This window comes from Rosa rugosa, chromosome 1, assembly GCF_958449725.1.
Source record: "Rosa rugosa chromosome 1, drRosRugo1.1, whole genome shotgun sequence".
Taxonomy (NCBI): Eukaryota; Viridiplantae; Streptophyta; class Magnoliopsida; order Rosales; family Rosaceae; genus Rosa; species Rosa rugosa.
The window spans coordinates 54,154,194-54,174,491 of NC_084820.1; the positions used below are offsets into that span (position 1 = coordinate 54,154,194).

Below are 20,298 nucleotides of genomic sequence, written 5' to 3' on the forward strand. Positions count from 1 at the left end.
GTCGATATAATTGCTAGTTTGCTACGTAAGCTAATATTTTCGAGGTTTTACATTCAGTGACAATTTGATGCTGCAATTTAGAATCCCTTAACCCAATAGCTTGATAGATGAAGGAAAAAATTTATGTTAGCAAGATTGAGTGATTAATTTTAAACGTTCGAGATTGTAATGTGCTTATGCATGTGGTACGAAACTGAAAACTTTTATTGCGAAAATAGATCAGTGGAAGATAAAAGTAGGTTGTGGTGTGAGTAGTTATTGCAGCACTTAAGAGATAAAAGTGAGTTTTGAGAATTTTTATTTATTTATGTCATAAAAGAATTGTTCTTTGTTTGTCAATTGTCCATCATATTTTTAAAATATTTTAATTTTCTAGAATCATTTACGTCAAAATTAGTATTTTTGGAAGACCTATGTAGATGTTATATTAGGATAGTAGTATAACAAGAGACCCTTTGTTGGTAAGCTGCCCTCGCCTACCTCATCTATAGGCATTTCTATCTGCCCGCGCGTCTCATGACTGTAATAGTTGGAGTTGGCTCTACTCGCCGGTTGTGCTGCGTGAACCTCTGGAGGCCTCCAAGCAAGCGAAGGTTTTCGGGGTGATTGCCGCGAGAAGGAACCGAGAAGAAAGTATGAACATTAACCGGTTTTATGACATCATTAATTAAAAAAGTTTCAAAATGTAGAATATAATATATGCTAGGTAGTGCAATTATGTACAGTTTTAGCAAATCCCATGCAACGCGTGTAAATCAAATAAGTATATAATATATGGGCTAGGTTTAACGGGCAGAGTATTGGTTGGACCTAATTTCACCCACATGTTCATTGTGGTGGACGGTTCCTGACCCAATAATTCTTTTTTTGTGTGTAACAAACTAACCTAACCCACCAAAATGTGAGTGAGTTGGGCCGTGGACCAACAGAGATGCCCACTCCTTACCCATTGACTTTTCACTTTTTGATAATTTCCATCTTAAGTTTTCTAATTTCTACCAACTTACTTGTATTGGCAATTTTCCATCCATTTTTGTAATTCTTTTTAAAATTTTCGTGACACTTAACTTACATGCTAGGTTTGAAAATAGAAAATAAAAATACTTGCTTGCTTGGCATTAAGAAATTTTCTATTTTTTTTTCTTTCCAATTGTGTTAGTTGGACGTGTCCTTATAAATATTCTATTGTAGTGCATCTTAAATATTAAGCCTGTTCCATTAGTACGTCTCTCTCTTAGCCCTTGCGCTGCGAGAGAGCATCTACACTTCTAAAGTTTTCCTATCCGGCGGCGGCCATGGGTAGCGTCGACATCGCCGTGCTGTCTCGGTGCTGGCTACCGGACGGGTACTTCAATGCCCAGGGCTGAGATGTGAAAAGAAGGGGTTTGGCTTGGGGTCTATGGCAGGCCGGATGGTTGGCGGCGGGTTTTGGGCGCCTTCTCTAGGCGTTTTTTGCTGTCGGTTTTCTGTGCAGATCCGGCAATGGGGTCGAGCGTCTGGGCACGCGCATGGTCTGAGCGGAGGTGCAAGCTCGTGGGGCTCAGGCAGGTTGGCGAAAGCTCGCTAGACTCGGGGCAACGTGGGCTCGTGGCGATGCTTAGCAAATGGTTCTCTTGTGGGCGGTTCGTGGCGAGGCTGGTGGTGCTCGTTTCGTGCTTGAGTGGTGGAACAACACCGGCACTGTGCAGGTGGTGGAAGACGAGGTGGAGATGCGGTCTAGCTTGGGTCAACCATTTTGCTGGGCTGGAGTTGGGCTCTTTCTTTTGGACTGCCCTATTGGGCTTTCTACTTTAGGTTGGGGTTTTGGGCCTCAGCCCATTTCTATGTTTTTTAGTTTGTCTAAATTACAATAATTCCTTGTATTAGGAAGCTAGGCACAAATGTGCACCCAATGTCTCTTTAGCGTCTCTGGAGTAGTACCGAAGGAGGATATCCGCTATCTCTACGTATTTTATTGTACAATGAGTAGGACTATATGTATGTACCACTTGTGGGTACTACCACTAACTTCTTGTCTGTCTTTAAATGACAACGAAATAGTATGTAACTGCCTATTCTGGCTTGTGATGAATATTATCCCGCCCCCGTGGCATTACTAAAAAAAAATAAAAAAAAATAAATATTTAATTATAAGAAACAGAAATCGTGTTTGATGGAAATAATTAATATAACCTCACCTCATGTGCTAAGCACATTAAGTTAACTTAACTGAAATTTTTTTATGTTTTACTAAAAATATGTTGGCCAGGGATAAAAAAACATTAGGTGTAGTTATCAAAATTAAAATGTCAATAGTTAAATCAGCAAACATAATAATAGTTATTTCCCTTTTTTGGTGTGTGTTTGAGAATGTATGTTGTTTTGTTATTTGTTTTTGTCTAAGTAAAATCGATCAAAACAATGAGAGATGTCACTTCAATAAAATTGACAATGAATGTCTCAAATATGCATATATATAAGTAAGCGGAAAATCTCAAACCCAAAATACGCACTGCCCTGGGTTTTCTCTCTACCAAGTTGAGAGTAGGTGCCAACTATGGGAGCCTCTGCCAGAAGTTTGTCTCTGATCTGAGGCTCCGTGCCTCTATTTTTCTTTCTATTATTTCTCTTTTTGTTTTATGTCTTCCTTTTGGGTTTGCTTTTATCCTTCGTCTTCACCCAGTTTCTTTTTGTCTAGATTTCCACTTCTTTTTCCTCTCAAACCATTTGCTATCCTTGTCTGTTGCTACCTATGGCGACCTATATGCTTTTTCCTCTACCTTGGTTTGTAATTAAATATGCTCCCTAGAACTCTATTCTAAACGGGATTTGCCCGCTATTGCACATAAATCTGTTTACGGTGGTGCCATAAGGCATTGAACACTCTTTGGGTGTATGTGCCTTAACCCTTTGATCCCTTTGTGGATCTCATATGTCTCTCTCCTTTTCTGGTTCTTGTTTTGGCTGAGGATGGTCTACTTTATGGAGTTGGTTTGCGTTATGTGCTTCTACTCTTTGATTCTGGATCGGATTTGGCTGCGTGTTTTTTGATTGAATCCGCCATTGGTGTCTCCTTTATGTTATCGGTCTCGTCAGATTACGATGTTGGCGCTCTTTTCTTCTCAGCAACAAGGCCAAAGCTGATGTTTCTTCCTCAATGTTAGTCTGGTGGTGATGTGTGTGGGGCCGCCTGGATTGGGCATGTTGAGTTTTTCTTTCCTTCGCTTTATTTTGGGCCTTGTTATCCTCTTTTGTCTCATGTTTTTTTTGGAAGACCCGTTTGAGACTTATTTCTTTTAGGATTAATTTTGGTTTACCCCCCTGAGGTTTGGGGGTGTCATCATGTCATCCCCTCTATTCTCAATTTTGAATTTTTACCCCCCAAACTTTCCAATTTCAATCAGCCATGTCCAATTTCTACTATTCCGTCCAAATTGGACGTTAACTCTGACGATTGGACCCACTTTGAGGGTTAAAATGGTCATTTCAAGACAAAAGAAACTAAAATTTTTTTTTTCTATTTTTTCATTTTTTTTTCTTTCTATTTTTTCATTTTTTTTTCTATTTCTTCCTTTTTTTATTTTGTTTATTTTTTATTTTATTTTGTCTTCAACTTATACACACTAGGCCAATAACCTTAACATACAACACTTTTTACGCAACGAAAAAAAAAATTTCGTTGTGTGATATGGGAAAGTGAATCACACAACATGGTTACTAAACTTACGTTGTATAAGGTGGTTAAAATTCTGAATTTTTTTTAGAAGGTCATTGCACAACGGTTACAAGAATAATCTGTTGTGTGAATCAAAAAAAAAATTCGGCGGATTTCCCTCCTAGATGGACTCAAATTTGGCTCCAAATTGTATCCTAGATGCCACTAAATTGTACAACAGTTTAGTTACTTGTGTTGTAGGAGTGTACTCGCAAATCATCATACAATGGTTTTTAATGTGCCGTTGTGCAAGTGAGTGGCAAAATTTGGAGAAGTCTCCAAAATGGCATTCATTCTCTCACCAAAACGAGTAAATTTGGCTTCAATGGTTTGTTATGCTTGCAAGTTCCTACAACACAATGAACTATTTCTGTTGTGTGATTGAGAAATGTCTAACCTCAGCGCCAAAACTGAAATTTTGATTGCACATGCGGGAAATTTCCATCTTTGTTCCCTCAGCTTTGCTACACTTCAACAACATATATAACTCTGTATGTTGTCTGAGTAATTAAAAAAAAAAAATTAATGTGTGGTGCCTTATACAACTCGAGGGCACCATTACACTCACTTTTTCAAGTCTAAGAGCAAAACCCCGAGCCTTTCTTCGCTTCGAGCAAAATCCCGAGCCTTCTATCTCTCACTCCCACTCCCACTTTGGCCTTAGAGAGTTTTCAGCTAACAAACTTCCACACTTCCCCTCTCTCTCATTTCACTTCCCTCTCTGCGATTCTCTGAGTTGCAACCCCTAACCCTCTCTTTTCTTCGATTTCCGATTTTCAAACTTTAAGAGGTGTGTAATTCTCCTTTCTCCAGTATCTCGACTTGAGATTAGGGTTCTTCATACTGAAAAAAAGAAAAAAAAAAAAAAAAGAGGTTCTTCGATTTGCTAGTTCAAGGTATTGGGAAGAAGAGAGGCTTTGAAGCCGATCTCAGCGACTATCGCAACAACCAGCGGAAGCCGCCGTTCGCGAACACGGAGGAGAGAGAGAAGCGGAGGCTTGTTACACCACAACAATTATAGTCATTTCTAAGGGTGCGATTTGGTCGGAAAAGCCACTTTCCCCGTCGGAAAAATCTATTTCCGACCGCAAGGTGCCCTCGGTGGTCCTCGGAAAAAATACCATCAGAAATAGTCTTTTTCCAACCAACCCTCAGAAAAAGATATATTTCCGACAGCCAGATGTGGTCATAAATAATTTTTCTGTGGTCGGAAATTGTTACTCCTCATCGACGACAAATAGTATTTCTGACAAAAGATGTTTGTTGGAAATAATTTGTTGCTTGTAGGAAAAAATTGGTTGCTAGCCAATCCATTTTTTTCCAAGGACTTATTTCTGATGAATAGTAGTGGTCGGAAAAAACTATTTCCGATAAGAATATTTAATTCCGACGACTATTTGGCATCGAAAATGAATAAGTTTCGAGGGTCATATTTTTCTCGGAAATTGATATTTCCTGTCGGAAAAATATAATCTAACATTTTCGAGAATGATATTGTGGTCGGAAATGTTTTTCCACTAGATTTATTCGTTGAAATTTGTCAGCAATTTTTTTTTCCCTCCCACTCAATTTAATTGTCAACTAACCTAATTGGAAGAGGTAGATGAATAAAGATAATTTTTTTATTAAACATACAAGGAGACAATTAAATCTTCATAAAAACAATTGCTTAGAAGAAACATAGTTAATCCTTCATACATATGTTAAAACAAAGATAAATATTCAAAATTTGGTCTTTATAATATAATCATTTCTTAAGCAAGGAAACTAACAATATATCTAACAAAAGTCCTCATTAGAGTTTGCATCATATTCATCAGCAACATCTTGATCATGGTGTGCACTTGAATCTGTTGCAATATTGTCCTATTGTAAAAGAAAAACAAAGAAGTTAGAATGCAAAATAAGTAAGAGCTAAAACATGCAGTAAATAGCATGAACAATAGCAACATATACAAATATTTTAAAGATAGAAATAGTACCACAGAATGTGAGTTTCTTGCTTTAGAATTGTCTGAGGTATTAGGCAGCAAACTTTGAACAATTTGAGTCCCTTGTCCAATTTATCTGTCAGAGATTCAACTTGGCCTTTCACTCTTTCATAATCTTCTTTTTGTTCCAAACATGTAGGCTTATTACAAGTTTGGTTAGGTGAAGTGTAATCTTTTAGTTTCACCCCAGCACCTAAACCAAGTACGTACACGACCGTGACTAGGCCCACCAATCACTTTTTGATATATTTCCCAATCATCAGCTTCACCAAGCTAAATCAGCACTTAGAGAACAGAAAAACAATCATCAGAATAAAAAATTCAACATAACTATGAACTTAATAGTGACTTCAGACCATAAAATGAAAACTCACTTAAAACTTTTTGCCAAATTTTGACAAAATTCTTGGCAAGTACTGCTTCTCCGGACTCCCTCACCAATTTGTCCATTATCTCCATCTGTTCATTATGGTGAAGACAAATAAAGAGAAGTCCCAATATACAATCTCAATATCAGAAATTGAATTCCATTATGGCATGCAGGTTTGTCATTGTCTAAAAGACTATTGATATAGTCATATTAATATTGCACTAGTTTTCTAACAAAATTTCATAAAATGATGACACAAACCAAGTCTTGAAGAACACCTGGTGACGACAACAGGGATGCCAGCAGAAGCTGCATCAACAGCAGCCTTTACTTTCGCAGCCATTCCCCTCGTCCCACTCTTGATTTTACTCCACAAGTGACTCCGCCTTGATGCCTCTCCTTTATGTATGTATGAATGAATGAGCTCTGAATTTGTGTCACTTGGGAGGCCCACTGTAGAGACCCTCCACATCACTCATAAGGATAAGAAGATCAGCCTTTTGCTCCTTAGCTAGTATAGCTGCCAAACTGTCATTGTCCCAAAATATACCAGAAGAATCCTGCAAAAGTGGTCATGACTGTGGAATTAGTGCACACTACCTATTAAGCGGAAACATATACATTTCCGAGTTTTTAGAATGGAATCAAGGGTTGGCAAAGTGTAGCGAACATATAATTCGTCTGTTATGTCGGAATCACCAGACTAGCCAAAGCTTCATAATCAATTTCTGATTCATGTATAGAAGAGTGGTATATACCTCACATAAATCTGTTCTGGTACTAACTGCATCATTTTCATTGAATATAGGTATAGTCTTTAAAGACAGCAAGTGATCGACTGTTTCTTTCAGCTGCCTTTGAAAATCTTTACCCCTAAAGTCACTTTCTGTGACAAGACATTGAGCTTGTGTCACATCCTGCAAGGAAATATAACAAAGAAGCAAAAACCTGAGCCTTTTAGAATACAACAAATTAGTTTTGTCCTAAGAACTACTTAAGAGAAGATCATTGCATGCACTCACCTCACTACACACGGACTTCAAGAGAGCCATCAGATCAGGCTGTCCAACAGCTGCACGTGCCTTCCCATCCAGTTCAGCTGGCTTTTGGAGATTAGCAGAGTTGCAACTGTTTGAAAATTGTCAATTTATGAATGTTCTCTTAAATAGAGAACATTTCAAACTCTCATATAAAAATTTCAATTGAATGATCATACACCATACAAAGAACCACACCCAGATAGCCAACAATGCCCAAATTTTCAATGAATGCAAATATCAAACAATCCCAATAAAACCCAGATAGCTATAAAGATAAAGGAATCAAATTTAACGCAATACAAGAAAAAAAAGGAGAGAACTTTATACAAACCTGGCCCTTTGTGAAGCCAATGAAGAACTCCCTCTGTCTGGGACGAAGACAATGGTCCATATTACTGTGTCTCTCTAAAACCCTAATTACAGAGTTTGATTTTTTCTTTGTTCCCTAATCTTGCTTCCTCTTGGAAAACAGTTCAACATATATTCATTCAATTTGAAAAGACCCAGAATATAATGGCCAAAATATTCAAGATAATCAACATATAGTTATAAATGATTAAATGAATAGAAACTCTGGCAGACACCAGAGGTTTGAGAAAAAGAAAGAGAGACTTACTTCCGAGTTTTCACCGATCGAAGGGGAGAGAGAGAGAGGGACAGATTGGAGGAGAGAAGAGATATGTCTGGGTTAAAAATATTATAGATCGACGCCCAGCGCCCAGACTGCCGAAACCCAGAACGATTTCCTCCATCGCCTAGGGGGGGTGCTAGTGCTTAGTCGCCGTCTAGCGGCCTCGCAGATCCTCTTCTAGAACGCCGAGTGAGATTTCTATCCTTCTATCCTCATTAACTTTAATAAAATTTATCAAAAAGAAATTACCTCTAATAAAAGGGTAAAACTATGGTATGTTAACATTTCTTATGCATAAACTATTTTTATCACTTTAAGGACTCATGTTACCACTTTGAGGACTAATATTACTATCTTGAGGACTCATATGGTAAATTAAGAAAATTTACCACTTTAAGGACTCATGTTACCACTTTGAGGACTAATATTACTATTTTGAGGACTAATGTGGTAACTAAGAAAATTTACCACTTTAAGGACTCATGTTACCACTTTAAGGACTAATATTATTATTTTGAGGACTCATTTTACCACTTTTAAGACAATTGTATGCATGTCATACGTTAACACACTGTAGAATTTTCCCTAATAAAAAGGTCAAAATATATCTTTATTTTTATATTTTTTATTATTTGTAATTTTACGTGTTTATCCTTTGTCATTAACGTGGTTTTTAAAGTACATGTATAAGGGGTATTTACGTAAAAATTTATGTTTTGGCTAACAAGCACTTTAGTTTTAATAGATAAAATAATTAAAATAAAAGAATCATAATACCCTAAATACACTAAACTCTTTTCATATAAAAGATGTTCTAGAATCCCAATTTTTAAAAAAAGTTCTCTTAAATTCTTAGTAGCAGTCAGCAATGCAATTGCCTTCTAGCCGAGCCTCTAACCTTACTACGACATCAACAAACAAAGATTAACATTATGAAAACTAAAAAAAGATTGAAATTCTGCAAGATTGAAAACCCTAATTTCAGATTTAGGGTACTAAATGAGGAGAAGAAAAACTAAGAGAGGCGACGTCGATGAGAAGTGTTGCATGACAAAGACACTATTGCTGGCAGGTATTGGTGTTTGGAGGTTCGTATAGGGAAATCAAAGAGCAGTGATCGTCAAACTAAGCCTTTTTTTTGTCTCTAATCATGTGTTTGGGGAACAAAAAATTTAGGGTTTTCTCGAGTAGTGTATTCTATATAATTGTATACGATCAATCAATGTCTACTGTATAGAATGCATATATGTGTGGACGGACAGTCGTACTATATATGTAGTATGTATGTGATCGATAATGAATAGTACTGGACAAGCACACATGATCAATCGACAATGAATTGTGTGTGTGTGTGTAGGAGTCTTTCACTAACGGATATTTTTTTTGGTCATTTTAAGAGATCTCTTGTGAGACCCAATTTTTGATTACATATATCGACATCTCCACTATTCAATTTTAGGTCTTCATGAGTAGATCACTTATACAAGTTTCCAGCACAATTGATGATTGTTCATGTAGTCATAATCATGATTTACTATTAAGGTTTAGGGTTTTAGGGCGGAATCTCCTAGTTAGCATGATCTCTTATTTAAATAGAGCGGAATCTCCTAGTAAGCATTCCAGTTAGCGCGGAATCTCCCAATTAACATAATCGTGATTTACCATAGATGATCTCTTATCTACTTCCGCAACTAATAATATATTGGGTTAGGGCGGAACCTCCCAATTAGCATGATTGATCGATCAAGTCTTATATAAATCCAAAACACATATGTATTATGTATATATAACTATGAGACTTATAATATATATATATAATATTATGAGATTTATCCGATCTTACCTTATAACCAATATATAATAAAATTGTTTTGTCTTTAACATATAATGCATCAATTACAATATTAAACTAATAATATGTCATCAAGTGACCTGTGGAAAAATGGTAAAATTAATTTTGAAAAGTTAGAGATCCTATGCTCAATTCTCCTCTTTGACATAATATTTTTATAAAAATAATACAATTTAGAGAAATATTTTCAAGGGTCACTAGCCGTCGGAAATACTTTGTTCATTACCGAGGGTACTTTGTTGCCCTCGAAATTAAGAAATCATTTCCGACAAAGTCAACTGCCTCTCGGAAATAGGTCTATCATTACCGACGACACAAAATCTTGTCGAAAATAATACTGGCGCCAAAAGGTCCTGCCAATTTTTTTTGTTTTTCCGACGAAATTGGAACGCTTTTCCTACAACATATTGTCCCTCAGAAATAAAATATATTTTGACAGAACATTTCCGACGACCATTTTTTGTGGTCGAAAAAGGAGTGTTTTTGCGAGGGCAATTCTGTGCTGTTGGAAATTTTCGTCGGAAATGAGGACTTTTGTTGTAGTGTTATGACTAAAGAGAAGGAGGTGTGAGGAGGACGATGTTGTGATAGAGGGGTGTGAGGTGAGGGTGAGGGAGAATACTGGGTTATTGAGCGTTTCCGTAATTGTTTATTGTGGTATGGTTCAGATCTGTTCTTGATATGGCTTGAACTTATAATTTGTTGATGATCTATGTTAAAGCGAATTTGATTATGTGTTTCAGATGACCTGTACTAAGCAAACTACTTGTAAGTCAACATGAGGAAAGGCTTCAAGGAAGCAGCTCGCCACCAAGGTTTGTAGCTGCATGTGAATTTGCAATTCTGGGTTGTGTTTGTTATATGGGTTGCGATTCTTTTGTTTATGTTGATTGGTAATATGATTATTGTTTTGTAATAGGGAGTTGATTGATTGTTTCTTTTTAAGTAGTTTAAGTTTCCAGTGTCTTGGTTTCAATTGTGGGTTTCTTTGTTGGTGTAATTGCTTATTTGGCAATGAATTGTGTTTGTGCAGTGAAATCCATAACTATCACAAATAGAAGTTTGGTGAAAAAAGAGATATTTAGGAGTATATATATATATACACCAACTAAAATTCAAGATTGCATCGATTTGTTTAATTTTTTAACATGTTCATGTTTTTCTTGGTCAGAGAGTCAGAGCCAAGTAGCTGCACATTGATATTATAATGCAGCAGCGAACAAACGGGATTAAATATGGAACTATGGAAGAAGGGAAAGATCAGACATGTAGGCCTTGGGATTCATAAATTGTTTCTATTGATAGACCAAAACAATTAGGTTAAATTTCTTTGATTTTAATTTATGCTTTTGTCCAAGGACAAAAACATGTTTTCTCACAACAAATATATGGTATCAACAACATGGGCATTTACTTCCCTTAATCTTCAAGCATGCATATAATTAACTTGCTCAATTATAGGTGGAGAAGAAGGAGAAGGATATATAAGTTGAGTTTTGACAGTGTTGATCGAAATGCAATGCTTATTATCTATCAATATTCCTTTTGCTTTCTTCTTGATTTAGTATTATATTCTTCTTAACATAGAAGAGCATCTAATCCTTTTTCTATAATCATCCAAAATAAAAGAACAAAATAATTGTCCTGATCAGGAAGTTGCCATTCTAGAGGCCGGCTTATTCGTGAAATTACCCAAGACTTCAAGGTATATATACATACAATCTATTGATGACTCTTCAACTCAATACAAACATAAGCCAAAGAGGGCTCATACAATGTATGAAACTAATTGGATTTCCTGTCATTAATTATATTATAAATGACACATAATGATAATGTTTATGTTTCTTATAAATTTTGTTTTTGTATTTGCAGATTTTAATTGGCTCAATGTCGATATTGGACGGTTGAAATGTTTATTGGACTTTGTTGTATCACAGGTCTTATGCATCAAGTAAAAAAGAAATTGTGCAGTAAGGTAGGAAAACTACTACTATGAGATTATTTAATTACAAAATTACACATGAAGGAATAACTAGCTAAAAATAGTGCATTATCTGTAATTCATGCTAAAATTTGGTCCAAGTTGCACATGTTCTAATTATCCACCCCATAAGAGAGGCACGGGTCTTATCTCTTTGATTTTCTAATAATTTTATTTTCATTTTACATATTTCTACTTCTTGCTGATAGACATTATTCTATGCTCTTTTTACTGGTCATGTTTGATATAAGCAATGACGGAAACATTCTACCACCATGATTTTCTTTTGTTCCAGTCTTTTCGCTGCAGGAATGGAAAAGCTTATCTTTTCGATAATGTGTAAGTGTTAAATCAAAGCTGTGCATGCGCTTATATATATCTACCGGATTTTTTCTTCAGGCAATTGAAGGTTTTTACTTATAAGACATGTAAGTGTTGTATAAAAAATAGTAATTATACAGAATCTTTTCTTATGCATGCCTAGGTTTGTATAATTCCAATTCCAATTCCTAACTGCCTAAGAAGACGCATCAATTTCATCTGATTGAGTTCTTTTGTCTGTGTAGGAATTTTGATAGAAATAATTTTAATTGATGTTAGATGGTGCAGCAGCTGCTTCATCAGCTCAAGGCCTTGGTTGATGACGGCAAGAGGACCTTCCAGGTTATTTTCCTTAGGAATCTATTTGATTACTTCTGCTGTTAGCTTGCCATTAAATTGTTCTATGCTCCGTTTTCAAATTTGAAATGGAAAAGTTAGGTTTGTGTCATTGTGAAGTGTAATGAAGGCTAGAACTTATTGACAATTGGATAAAGTTGTTCAACCCCAATACATAAACACAAAAGAAGGCTAGAACTTATTGACAATTGGCTTTATGTTTTAGATTTGTTGATTTTCAATTGTAGCCAAAGTAACGTAATTTCTTTATGCCTGTAGGTCAATAGATAAAGATAAGTTTATAAGATTCAGGGTTATTATTTTGGCAGTCCCTTGTAGGCTCCAGAGTTGATAGCAGGTTTATGTCTTTCTCATTTTCTTAAGCATTTTTCATATGCTTAATGCTTCCTGTGATGATTCATGTTGCATGGAGCCACATTGTGCAGCACAGACCTTGTCCTGCTTTCTAAGTTAATATATGACTTTTTTTTTTAATGCACAGGTAGATAGATTTGGTCTCATGCATCAACATCAAATGCTTTAGTTTTCTTGTGTTATGTGCCCAAGTTAATATGATGTATGAACTAGATAATGTATATGAGCAGCAAGGTGAGACTTGTTTCTGATCATTGATACTGCTTTGTAAAAGCTGAGGCATAATTACTAATTTTCTTGTTAATTTGAAAGCACATTCAGGCTTAATTACAGATTTTATCTTAAGTGCAGGTTTGGTGGCAGATTAAATATAGCATTGAAGAAAATAACAAGATTTACTTTTCTTAGTTACTGTTTGATACTATAGACGATGAGGTAAGTAAACTGTAAATAGTTTTGGATATTAGTTTATGCCTTCTTTTATTGCTTGGATTATATATAACTGAAATGATGAATAACTGGATCAATGTATTGTGTAGGTTGGAGCTGCGTTTTCCATGGTTTACATATTTGGAGCTCCGGTCATGTTTGTTGGGTGTGGGCAATGCTACACACACCTCAAAAAGTTGAATGTAAAATCAATTGTGAAGACCCCTGTGGTTAGAATGCTTAGGTTAGAATGTTTTTGTTCTTTTAATGTTGGTTTGGATGATTGGGAAATGCTCATTTTTTACATTTGAAGTTTATAGTATGAGTTCGATTAATCATTTGATGTTTGCAATCAGTTTTGTTTCCAATTGATCAATGTTCATTAGGTAAAACTGAGCATTAATAATGCACAAAATTCAGGAAATGAAAATGATCATACAACCGATTTTAATAAATGGCAATCAATTTGGGTATCTATAGAACGTATTTTTATATATCACACAATGGTTTTACAAAAATTATGTCTTCTCATTTACAATCACACAACTGTAAAAATTGAACTATGTTGTCCAAAACTAAGTCACACAACGACCATACTCTACAACTGAAGTGTGAATAGAAATCAGATGACAGTGAAATTCAAAAAAATGTTGTCTGACTAAGCTTTCCAACAACAGTTTGTAAACAAGTTCTGTTGTATGAAGGATGCACCTGCCATGCACAGCATGGCTGCACGGCAGCTGTGCCTGGCATCTACCGAAAGAAGGCACAACGCTGATAACAAAAAAATGTTGAGTGTTTGTAAGTCATACAACAGTGCAGAACCGTTGTGCCATTTTTCATCACACAACGCGCCGATACACAACGGACATTGTCCATATCTCACAACGAAAAATGTCTGTTGTCTGTTTCGTTTTTTGGCCTAGTGACACCACAAGTTATAATAGGTTTATAAAAACAAAAAGATACTCTAGGTGGTTGAAAGCCGCTCGCTGGTCTACGATATTTGTGATATATCTCATATAAAGTGAAGAATTTTAGGATATATCCCCAATAAAGTGAAGAAATATCTGTGTAAAATCATTTTTTACAGATATTTACAGATAAAGTGTAAAATTGTGAAGAAATATATGTGTAAAATCATTTTTTACAGATATTTACAGATAAAGTGTAAAATCATTTTTTTTACAGATATTTCTTCACTTGAATGGGGATATATCCTAAAATTCTTCACTTTATCGGAGATATATCACAAATATCGTAGACCAGCGAGCGGCTTTCAACCACCTAGAGTATCTTTTTGTTTTTATAAACCTATTATAACTTGTGGTGTATAGGTTGAAGACAAAATAAAAAAAAAAACTAAGAAACAGAAAAAAAAAAATAATAATAAACGAAAAAATAGAATTTTTTTTTTATAGTTTTTTTGTCTTGAAATGACCATTTTAGCCCTCAAAGTGGGTCCGATCGTCAGAGTTAACGTCCAATTTGGACGGAATAGTAGAAATTGGACACGGCTTATTGAAATTGGAAAGTTTAGGGGGTAAAAATTCAAAATTGAGAATAGAGGGGGTGTCATGACACCCCCAAACCTCAGGGGGGTAAACTGAAATTAATCATTTCTTTTAATATTTCTTCTTTAATTTAAGTTGTTGTTCTCTCTTAAAAAAAAAAAAAAAAAGAGAACAACACGTTTAAAAGCAGCCTAGCCCAGCCCAGCCCGACCCGACCCAAGCACGTTATTCTAACGGGTCGAGTTGGGTTGAGGAATATGAGCCCAGTGGCTTGGCCCGAGCACGACATATAGCAACCTGCGATTCTTTCTATAATATAAATTTTTTCTTTTGTAATATAAAGATAATATATATTTATATAAAAAAAAATTTATATTTCAGTGCAACAATAAACTTACATATAAAGATAATATATATTTGAGTATGAATTTGGATTCCCCTTCAGACATTTTTGCTGAAAGTTTATAACTTTGCAAACAATGACAAAGTCGACTAGTTTGTAAACAATGAGCATTTGTCACTTATTTATCTATTTTGTTTACAAAAAAATAAAGAAGATCAATAGAGACATAGAGTGTAGGAATTAGTTTTGGTTTGTTATAGTTGAGACTTGAGACTTTGAGAGTGGAACCGGTGGTATATGAGTCGCAACTTATATTTATAATATTGGCTTCGACTAATTTTAATTTTCGGCATAAAACGAGCATGGCACGACACCCTTCTGGGCCCGACACGTTGTGGAATTGAGCCGTGGGCCAGGTTGAGCCTAATGTTTTAGTATATGGCCTAGTTAGTAATTTTTCGTATCATACGCGAATAAAACACGTACTTACGTTTTTTTCAAAAATACTTCCATACTTCGTATTTTTGAAAGGGACTCGTTAAATTTTCCGTACTTTTAAAGTCAAAAGTATTATACACGTAGTATACACGATTTTTACGTTTTTTTTTCCGTATTCTACACATACTATTGAACAAAAAATGAATATAAATGAATATTTTTAATTAAAAATTTTAATTATTTAATTAATTAAAAATATTTTGCCAAACTTTTCAACGAACTATTTGATAAACTGTCCGAATAATACACGTACGTATTTTTCTCGTACTATACACGTCCCGTTTTTTACTAACTATGGTATATGGGCTGACTTGGGCCGGCCTCAACACGGCCCGAAGCCCGATTAAGTGGGCCGGACCGATCGGTTTGCCACCTCTATGCGTAGACAAATAAGAAAGGTATTACTGCAAAATTTACTAACTAATTTACCGATTTGTATTCTGTATTCTATTTCATTTGCTCCCTATAAAATTCAGCTAAGATTATTGCAAGACCCAAAATGGTATTACTAATCTGTCTCTCTGTCATAACCCTTTGTGTGACATGTATGTTGGTACCAAAATAAAAAAATTCTCCCAAATTTTTTTTTAAAAGGTCCAAATTGTTTTCAATTATGTTGATGCTGGTTTATGTAGATATGTGTGAGTAGTCTATTGTTGGGGCTAGGGTTGAAAGCCCTAGCCAAACTTGTGATGAATTGATGTTTGAATCTTATTTGATGCAATTTCCATGATCATCTTCACATGCTAATTCAAGAAGTGATTGCTTGTATTTGAATCTGGCTAATTTGAATACTTTGCATTTGTCATTACACGAACAATATTTAAAGAGTACCTAGCTTTGAACATTAATAGCATGATAGCACACTATGTGTGTATGTGAGGGTAGTGAGTTAAAATCACCTAGACCTATGATTGGTTTGCTTGCTTGATTATCTAAACTCAAACCTTTATGCATCTAGGAGCAAGGAATTGATACTTATCCGGTAATATAACTTGTTTGTGGGTAGTTAGTTTCTCACTTATCTGGTGAAAATTGATAAAATCAAAGGAGTTTAGGTCTTAGTAGTCTTATCCGGATGCTAAGAGAATAATTGGATACTTGGGATTGCATTACTTATAGTTTGAACATCAATGCATGCAAGGGAGGCTATTGTGAACAACCTAAAACTTTAACTTCCATCCATTCTATCACATCTAGTTTAGCATAGCCTAATTTACATTTCAAGTTTTTATTGTGTGTCAATTTGAGTTTAAACCATCTCCAAAACCAAAATCAAACCACTAACCATCTTGCATATATTCACCATGAACTTTGGTTCACTTGTGAGCCATTGTTTGTGATTTGTACATTTGCATATTCATCTTGCACCATTTAGGTTTTCCCTAGCTAGAGTGGGTTTTCCAATCCATTGGGTACGATATCCCCTACTCATAATCCCTACACTATAACACTATAACTTGGCCCTTATACTTGAGGATGACTATTTGGCTAACATTACTTAGCCAAAGTTGAATATATATATATATATATATATATATATATATATATATATATATATATATATATATAGAGGATGGCTATTTGGCTAACATTACTTAGCCAAAGTTGAATATATATATATATAACAGGTTTGCTCACCTAAGGGACAGTTTTAAGGGACTGTGAGGGACAGATGCATCTCAACCACATGTATTAAATATAAAAGCATAAATAATAACACCTTAAAACTGTACATTTATTTTTAGCAGTCAGATTCACTTGTCCGTCAGATTTACATTACTAAAACAAAATTAATGAATTATGCATTCCTTACAAAAAGCTCACTCCTCATTTTTTGGTTTTTTTTTTTTAAATTTATTTATATCTATAATTGTTTTTCTTTCTTTAACAACCTACATTACTGAAATGGCTTCCGGACTCTTACCCTCGTAGTCCTAGTACACCACAACCCAGAGATGCACCAAAAAAGGTATGTGAACTAATCTGTCCACAGACCATGTGTTGGGATATACAAAAAATTGAGCAATGGTTTGCTCCAGTGGATAGAGACTTGATTCTAAGTATACCATTAAGCAAGAGAGCCCCCAGAGATAGACTAGTGTGGCATTTCAATACCAAAGGTATATTCACAACAAAAAGTGCATACTATGTAGCAAGAGATATGGCTTTGGGTCTAGTACTTTTCCCCCCACGAGCTCCGGACGTATACGACAAACTATGGCCAGCATATGGAATGTAAAGGTCCCAAACAAAGTTGCTTTACAGGTTTGCAGATCATGTGTGAACATATTACCTAACCGGAGTTGTTTGAGTACAAAGGGGTATACCAGTGATCTAACATGCCCAAATTGTGCAAATGGACTTGAAGACAACATCCATATATTCACTAAATGTGATTATGCTAAAGAAATATGGACAACAGCTATGGTAGCATTGCCTCAGAGAGAGTTTGCAGACTTGAAAGAATGGCTATTGCACATGGTGTCCGTGAAAAGCAAAGAAGTATTTGCAAGAATTATGATGCTAATTTGGGGGATATGGAAGAATCGAAACACATAGGTTTGGGAAGCAAAAAAGCAACATCCTCGTGATGTCGTCTTGATGACAATGAGCTGGTTAGAAGATTTTAAGAAAGCAAATAGTAGTGAACACCAACAGATAGAAAGAAACAAGTGATGGATGAAGCCTCCAGAGCACTGGTTGAAATGCAACATGGACGGAGCATTCATAGCACAAACGAGACAGAGTGGAGCTGGGATGGTGTTCAGAGACGATAGAGGGCAGTTTAGAGCAGCTGCCATGAAACCATTGCAGGCCATTACTACGCCCTTCCATGCTGAACTACAGGCCCTGTATGAAGCAACTCGAATGGCAGCAGGTATGAACTATCAAAAGGTTATCTTCGAGATTGATTGCTCTATGCTGGTAGCTGCGATGAACCAAGAAGAAAGAGATTGCTCCATGCATGGTTTTCTGATCGATGATGTTAAAGACTTTATGTGCAATCATGTGGAGTTCAAAGTCTGTTTCTGTGTGAGAATACGGTAACTAAGAAGCATGATGGGGAGAGAGAGAGATGACACCGGATGTATAGTGGTTCACCTTGCACTTGGGGCAAGGCTACGTCCACTTAGATATTTTACTATGAGTGAGGTCAAGTGACCTTTGTAGTGATACAAGTGTGGGGATCATGGATCCATCCCTTCTAAGAAGGGGAGGACTTCCTCTTATAGCTAAAGGAAGTCCCCATCTAGTTTACATTTCCGATGTGGGACACAACATACATATTGCTTCTCTTGAAGCTAGCCTCTTGGAGAGCATGGGAGGGTGGCCTCCCTACGAGGTACCGGTCGACCTCCACCATAGCGAGGTAGCTCGGGTGTCGGACTACCGGATGCATGCCATAGGCGGGGCTAGCCATGCCGCGGGGCCCACCTATGAGGTCGTTGCTTATGCTTGGCGGTATGTAATATAAGTGATATCAACAAGTCCCCCAAGTCCCCGAGTAAGAGGCGCTTCTTGGTTGGGGAGTTTAAATGTGATGCCGCCAAGTATGAGTGATGACCTCGTTGAACGCTATACCCATACTAGTCCCCCAACTCCGTAAGTAAGAAGGGACTCTACGGGTATGTTGGTGCCACGGGGCCCTCATCACGCTAGTACCTGCAAATAAGATAAGAGTGTACAAAATACATATTGATTGCGCTAGGGCAATCTAAGTGACATTTGAGTCAAATGCATCGAGGTGCATGAATGTTTATGTGAGATGCATGTTACACAATGTGTGTATGCACATATTATGTAATGTTTGACATACGACGTATAAGTCGAAAATGTATGTGTTATGATAGTATAACGAAGTGCATATGATGCATAGATGTGTGATGAACACGATGACACATAATGATATGTAATGTTGTATGCACGTGACACATGTGTTAGGATCAGGAGTGTTGTTACTCGCCGAGTCCCCCAAGTCACGCAGTAAAACAAGAATTTGGATTTAGGCTACGGTAGACGAAGCCGGTAAGGCTAAGAATGAAGCTCTGGTATGGAAGTAACCATTGACAATACTAGCGAGACTATGGCGTGACCATGATAGTCCCCCAAGTATAGATTAGAGGAAGGAACTCTAACTTACTTAACCCGAACGTATAAGCCATAACCTGATTGTTTGGCTCATGTGTAACGGGAACGTAAGAGATGAGCTCGCTCATGTTGAGCGGGTGTGAGTTTTGTCCTTGGTCTTATTAATGGGATGTAAAAGAAATTTAATTGTTGCGATCAACAATAGGTGAAAAATTTCAATATTTCCATTAATAGACCATAACACGAAAGTATGAGCGTGAAGCTCAATGATAGTCCCGGTCGGGTACTACCTCCACATGTGATAAGTGGTATGAATAAGTCCCCCAAGTATAGAGAATGCTCGAGAGGTGAGGGCTTGAGCCTATGGTTCCCGATGGGGTAGAATGAGGATTTGGGTCTCTGATACCCGGAAGGGTTGTGGCGACCCGGAGACCGGATTACCACAGCGCCGCCTCCCCAAGGAACCCTACTCCCGCGACACTTGGAGTAAGTGTTTTGGGCCTAGAATTCCTCAAAGAGACAAGGCCTTTAGGTTGGAAAGCAAGAAATCTATAAGCCCGAAATTCTTGGGCTTGTATAGTGGGCTTGGCTCGTAGTCACAAGATTACGAACTAGGCGAATAAGAGGAAAGGAAGGTGGTGTTGTGTTGAGTTTTAGAACCTATGTCAATTTTTAGTTCTTAGCCCAAGTTTGCATTAAGTTCATTAAATGGTAATTTACGTGAGTCTTCTAGGTCTAGCCCACTAGGACCTAAACTCAAATGGAGGTTCTAACCCTAGGGTTCCACTTTGGTGGTAAGCAATCACACACATCATCAACCATACATAA

General features: G+C 36.5%; 1 long non-coding RNA gene and 1 pseudogene across 1 annotated transcript; one reads left to right on the forward strand and one right to left on the reverse strand.

The window, feature by feature from the left end:
- Positions 1-5,298: 5,298 nt before the first annotated feature.
- On the reverse strand, positions 5,299-7,836 carry LOC133741361 (delta-1-pyrroline-5-carboxylate synthase-like; annotated as a pseudogene).
- Positions 7,837-10,127: 2,291 nt separating this feature from the next.
- Positions 10,128-10,838, forward strand: LOC133725219 (uncharacterized). Its single transcript, XR_009854318.1, has 3 exons — positions 10,128-10,235; positions 10,322-10,393; positions 10,750-10,838. It is a non-coding gene; the product is annotated as an uncharacterized LOC133725219 (long non-coding RNA).
- The last annotated feature ends 9,460 nt before the right edge of the window (positions 10,839-20,298 follow it).